The 6,533-nt window shown below is 45.8% G+C and overlaps 1 pseudogene; it reads right to left on the bottom strand.

Moving 5' to 3' along the window:
* Gm5257 (predicted gene 5257) lies at window positions 4,208–5,051 on the bottom strand (annotated as a pseudogene).

Below are 6,533 nucleotides of genomic sequence, written 5' to 3'. Positions count from 1 at the left end.
GAGAGAGAGAGAGAGAGAGAGAGAGAGAGAGAGAGAGCGAGCTTTTATTATTGATTGCCCTTGGTGATCAAGGTAACATGGATGGCAGAGCCTGGTTGAAGATGGAGCTGGTAGAGCCAATCAGGTGCCTGTGGTGAGTGAGCTGGGTGGCCTGTTCCAGGGTGGAGAACCTTGAGGTAGCCTGAGGTGAGATAGGGCAGGAGCCTGGTGAGAGAAGGTGGCAGAGGCTACAGGTGAGTGTGGACAGGCGGGTGAAATGCACTATGGTCATTTAAATAGATGAGTTTTAGCCAGGTGGTTGTGGCACATGCCTTTAACCCCAGCACTCAAGAGACAGAGGCTGGTGGATCTCTGAGTTTGAGGCTAGCCTGAGTGAGTTCCAGGACAGCCAGGACTATACAGTGAAGCTCTTGTCTCAAAAAAGCAAAAGTAAGGGGGGGGGGGTGAGGGGGGCTAAACTTTGTCGGAATTTGGGACTTACTTACTAATTACTATGCAGATGATCAAGATTCAAATTTTACATATTCTGAGTTTTGTTAACGTTTTAAATCTCCCATAACTAATGACTATCTCGAAGAATTGACTTTTCGAAGAATCTTAAACCATAATCATACCCTGACCACCCATCCGAGTAGAATAAAGCTGAGACAATATATTGATGGAGGCTCAGATGAAAATTCACTGAAATTGATTTTATTGTGTTTCTCTTGTTTTTGTTTTTTTAAATGAAAGAAGCAGCAAGGATTTACAGATGTCATTTTAGGGTTGGGTTTTTTTTTTCTATTTTCAATGCTTTAATTACAGGATCTTCACAGATTATTCTAAGAGAAAGGGGGACACAGGAAGAAGAAGTAAGTCAGGAAAGAACCATTTTCAGCAATTTTCAAAATAGAAATGTAGACCCTTCTTGTGTACTCTAAATAACACTGCTTCAGGCTTCCTGTCTGTGCCCATCCTTACTTCCCCTCCGTCTGGGGCCGCATTTCCACTACAAATTCTCGGGAGTTCTTTTGGTCTCTATCTTCTTGTTCACACATCTGACCCCAAAGTTCAAGCCCCATACCGCCAAGTGTCCAAGTAAATAGGGCAACCTGGGAGCCCTACACAGATGGAGGCTTGTTTTCTCATTTAAGGAAGGGGTGGGTCCCACCAGCTCATCCCAACGTGCCTTACTGGAAAACAAGATGCTCACACAGTCTTCCTTACTGGGGTTGTTGGTGCGGAAAGCACGTCTTGGCTCCTTCAAAGCACTGCATTTAATAATACCCCTGCCTCCAGGTAAAATACCTCCAGCTACTCTGCTTCAGGGAATCAGCTCTGTGGATCACAAAAGAGTAAAAGGAATTCGGATACTGGTAGAGGAAGCAAGGAGTGTAAAAATAATATAAATTACGCCTATTTCCATCCAGCTTTAAATGAATGAGACTCAAACTAATATTTGTTTATTAGGCTCTGTGCAACTACTGGGGGATTACTCCTAATATAACTCTACTGCTGGCCTACTGTGCTCCCCAAATACTTGATGTTGGAATCTTCCTGGGTTATTTCTGTTCAGCAGCCTGGTGTCCTGGGAAGCTTTTCACTGAGCCATGTGTTTCTGGTCTATCATTGCTAATGGAGACCATCTGTTCTCTCTGTCTTCTCGACCTCCTTCCCCCTCTCTCTACGCCTCCTCCTCTTCCTCCGCCTCCTCCTCCTCCTCCTTCATGGTCCCTACCTGTGACCTCTCTACCTCTCCCCAGTAACTGGTTGCAGCCATTTTTATCCAACCAATAGTTTTAACTTGGGAAGTAAGGTTTGCACAATAAAGGCTATGTATGAATTTGCTCATCTTGGGGCAACCAAATCTTGGGGTGCAGAATTTAGCAAATGAATACAAGCAGCCCCAGATCAACCCTCAACAAAGGAAGGATAGAAGGCACAATCCTACCTGATGGCCCAGATTAGCACAGTTCTGCAGCCTTTTTCATTCATACCCTGAAAACTAATTCCTAAAACAAATGTCGAGAAAAGAATTCACTTTGCACAGTGGGGTCCTAGAAATGCCTTCAAAGCAGTCTTTGTGACATGTCAGAAACGGTGAGAAATCTAAGAGGCACACAGCAATAAGCCTTTGTCTCAGTGAGGGTTTTGCTGCTGTGAACAGGCGCCATGACCAAATCCATTATCATCAAAGCAAGAAACACAGCAGTGTCCAGGCAGGCATGGCGCTGAAAGAGGTGAGAGTTCAACATCTTTATCCAAAGGAAGCCGGGAGCAGACTGTCTTCCAGGTGGCTAGGAGGAGGGTCTCAAAGCCCACCTCCACAATGACACACTTCCTCCAACAAGGCCACACCTCCTAATAGTGCCACTCCCTGGGCTAAATATATTCAAACCACCACAGCCTTCTAATGAGCTACTGATGAGTGTTCACTGCCTCTGATGGTTCAGAAGAGCCCAATGCGGCATCAAGCCCACCTAAGAGAGCTAAACGCCAAAAATCAGAGGTGGGAATTCTCCACCCGTGTGGAAGCAGCCGGTGGAACCCTCATGGAGAACTCTCTACAAAATCTCCTCCTCTGCTTCTTGGGCTTCTTTCCTGCAGGGTAGATGGCAATGGAGAGATTGGGTGGGGTCAGATTTCCTTGGCACTTAGATTATGAGGAAAGATCACGGTGTTTATCCAAGAATAATAAATGTCAGCATTCTGAACTCTTAAAAAGACGGTGATTCTAAATGTCAAGAAGAGTGTGCCTGCCAGATAAACTCAAACAAGGTAAGCCAGGGGCAGGATGTACCATGTATTCTGCGGTCTCCTGCACTCAGGGTTTCTTTGCTGCATTGGGAAGAAAGGCATGTGAACAAAAAAAAAAAAAAAAAAAAAATGTTCCAAGTCTTTGTTACGGTCCTGTGGTTCTCCTCTATCAAACCTAGGACACCACAGCCCATGTTCCTGGGTGAGTAAGAAAATACATAAAATGAAGCTGTTTCTTTCCAAATAAACAGAGCCCTGGAGAATTGTGTAAGCTGCACACACCTGACCAACTTTCCCATTCTATACCCCAAGCAGGCATCACAAATCAATCACAGCACTCATTCCCTTTAAACCCAAATGTTCCTGGAGAACCATCCGCAACATGAGACTCAAAGAAGTCATTATCGATCAAGGCAGAACATCCTAAAACATGACATATTTAGGGTTCTTTCTGTTTTCCATTTTTTTTAATTTTAAATGCATTGGTGTTCTGCCTACATGTATGTGTCTGTGTGAGGGTGTTGAATGAATCCCCTAGAACTGGAGTTATAGACAGTTGTGAGTTGCCATATCAGTGCTGGGAATTGAACTCAGATCCTCTCGAAGAATAGCCAGTGCTCTCTCCTGCTGAGCCGTCTCTCCGGGCTCTTGTTTTCAATGTTTTGATGACATGTTCTTCACAGATTAGTCTGAGGAGAGGGGAGGCTACAGTTAGGCAGCTTTGTGTTCAGGATCCAGCTTCCCATGAAGGAAGTGGTCATCACAACCTTGGGCCTCATGCACGACTTCAATTCACTAAGCAGATAGCTACATTTTTTCAAAGCAATCTGTACGTGTTAGGTACAACCTCTCAAGCTCAAAGAATAACGTTGTTGCTTACTTATCTCATAGCCATGACTGAATACCTAGCAGAAGCAACTTAAGGTAGGAAGGATTTGTTGTGGCTTTCCTGGACTTTTCTTTTTTGAGTTCAGAATCCTGGCAATTCCTGGATTTTCACAAATAGAGACCATTGCAGTGGAGAAAGCACGGAGGGAGCAGACATCAGTCTGTAACGGCAAGGGCTTATCGCTCTGCTTGTTCACATCTTGGCAAATGTGCCAGGCCAAAGAGCTTAGGCCAAAGACCAAAGCAGGGATCAACTTCAAGGCCTACCCAGTAGCCTTGACCTAGCCAGCCAGGAAGGAACCATATCCCTAAGGGTCCATAACTGCCCAAAACAGTACCACCGTTGGAGGCCAAGTATTCAAAGCCATGAGCCTGTGGAAGACATTTCCTATTCAAACCATAACAGGACTTTACAGTTTAGTTTGTTTGGATTTGTTTGAAAAATCCACCTTTCAGAACACTGAACTAGAGGAAAGTTCTGTTCGGTCACTCTCCCAGTGGGTGTGCTGAAGCCTCCTCTAATCCCACAACCCCCTAACCCTCCTTGCTTAAAGACTCTTTTTATTTTTATTTTTTTGAAGTTAATTTTGTAATTATATTTATGCACAGAAGACTTAGTGTACATTTAGTCCAGTTTAGGGGCGAGTTCTTTAGCCTTTGCTTTTTCCAGCTTGGCAATGCGAGCCACAGACTTAGGACCCAGGGCGTTGCCTCCCCAGTGGCGGTGGATCTCATCATATCTGTCATTATAGTTGGTCCTAAGGGCTTCCACCAGCTTAGCCAGAGCACCCTTGTCTTCCGAGTTAACAGTGTGAAGGCAACAGTGGTGCATGTCTTCCTGTGGACCAGGTGCCCCAGCCTGGCCTTTCCCTTGATGAAGCAGTAGGGCACCCCCATCTTTCGACACAGGGCAGGCAGGAAAACTACCAGCTCAATGGGGTCTACGTCATGGGCAATCACCACCAGCTGAGCCTTCTTGTTCTCCACCAAGGTGGTGACTGTATTGACTCCCCCAAGGGCAGGTGGTCTCTTAGTTGGGACGTTGCCTTTGTCAACAGCTTTCTTCTCAGCACGGGCCAGTAGCCTTTGCTTCTTCTCTTGCTTTGTCTCTGGCCTGTACTTGTGGGCAAGCTTAAGCAGCTGAGTTTGCCTGTCCAGGGCCTGGGTGAACTGGTTAATGGCAGGAGGTACTTTGAGCCTCTTATAGAGGATGGCTTTTCGCCACTGCAGCCTGATGTAGCGGGGCCATTTGACGAAGCGTTTAGATCTCTTTTGGGCTGGATGTTCTGCTCAATGCTGAAGTTCTTGGGCCTTTTCTCAAACAAAGGATTGACCACATTTTTGGCCTCCTGTTTCTTGACGGTGGCAGGGGCAAGGGCCACATTCTTCCCCTTGCCCTACTTTTCTTTGGGCATCTTGCTCAGCTGGAGGGAAGCACTTAAGGGCTCTTAACGGAATGAAAACAAGAATGAGGAAGAGGAAGAGGGAAGAGGAAGAGGAAGAGGAAGAGGGACGAGGAAGATGCTTAGGTAAATACAAATCCTATCAGCAGTGAGTCACCAGAGCCATTTAAAAGAGAACTTCAAGTTCTAAGATACTTTAAAGCCATAGGAGAAATGGCTTTTCAGTTTAAAGTGCAGACTGCTCTTGCAGAGGATCCAAGATCTGTTCCCAGAACGCACATCAGGAGGCTCACAACCTTCCTTAGCTCCACCTCTAGGGGAGCCCACACCCTCATCTGGTTTCCGTATGCACTACATTCATGTGTACAAAGAAGCGTACATAGACACAACTTAAAATCAAGTAAATAAAACCACATGGATATCTTGCTCTTCTCCTGTATGTCTCTCTAAATCCACAGCCACAATGACTCTTGCTTGATCTAGCTAGGAGAAATGTAAATCTGTCTGCCCTGTCTTTATCTAACACACTCTGAATGAATCATGCACTGGCCTTGGCACATAGGGCTTCATCACTGCATAGCTGCCAGGCATTAACCACAAGCCAATGACAAAATCATCTCACAGAGCGGAGGAAAGAAAGTGGCGGTCATCTGTCACTGCGAACAAGCATTAGACCTTGGCCACAGCATACAAGTCAATTGTTATGAACTAATTCTAAGGTTTCCACTCAATCACAAAGCAACCACTCTCACTCCAAGGATACTAAGGTCAGGTGGACCACGTCCAGCTTAATTTAGCCAGACTCCACTCACCAGAGGCAAAGGTCGTAGAGGGGTACTGCTTTCTGGCTCGTTCATGTGGCTCTGGCTCATTCACATGGCTTGCTCACACTGCTTCCTTATAGAACCCAAGACCAAAAGCCCGGGGGTTGCCTCATCCACAGTGGGCTGCCCCCCAACCCTACCCCCACCCCCGCTCCCACCCCCAACCCTGCACATCAATCACTGAATAAGAAAATGTTCTACAGGTATGCCTACAGCCCAATCTTAAGAATTTTTTCATCTGAGGTTCCCTCTTCTCTATCGTGTCGAGTCGGCAGAAAACTACTTAGTGGGGGAGGGGGGACGCGGGGGCGGGGGGAGGGGGGACGCGGGGGCGGGGGGAGGCAATAAGCTTCTGAATTAAAATAAGATGTTCAGCAAGATGTTCGATCTGTTTAAACTTTAAATTTGGAAATCATTTTATATTCAGAAAAAAATTGACCGGGATGGACGTAGTTAAAGACTGCAGGATTTGCTTTGTTTTATTTTTGGTTTTTCCTTACAATCCACTGGTTGTTAACTACCTATTGGCTCTAGCTTTTGATGCCTGGTATTATGCTTTCTTGTATTTCTCTCTCTCTCTCTCTCTCTCTCTCTCTCTCTCTCTCTCTCTCTCTCTGTGTGTGTGTGTGTGTGTGTGTGTGTGTGTGTGTGTGTGTGTTTCCCTCAACCATTTTAGAACCTC

Source organism: Mus musculus, chromosome 1 (genome assembly GCF_000001635.26).
Source record: "Mus musculus strain C57BL/6J chromosome 1, GRCm38.p6 C57BL/6J".
In the NCBI taxonomy this organism is placed as follows: Eukaryota; Metazoa; Chordata; class Mammalia; order Rodentia; family Muridae; genus Mus; species Mus musculus.
This window is presented reverse-complemented; position numbering and strand designations above follow the sequence as displayed.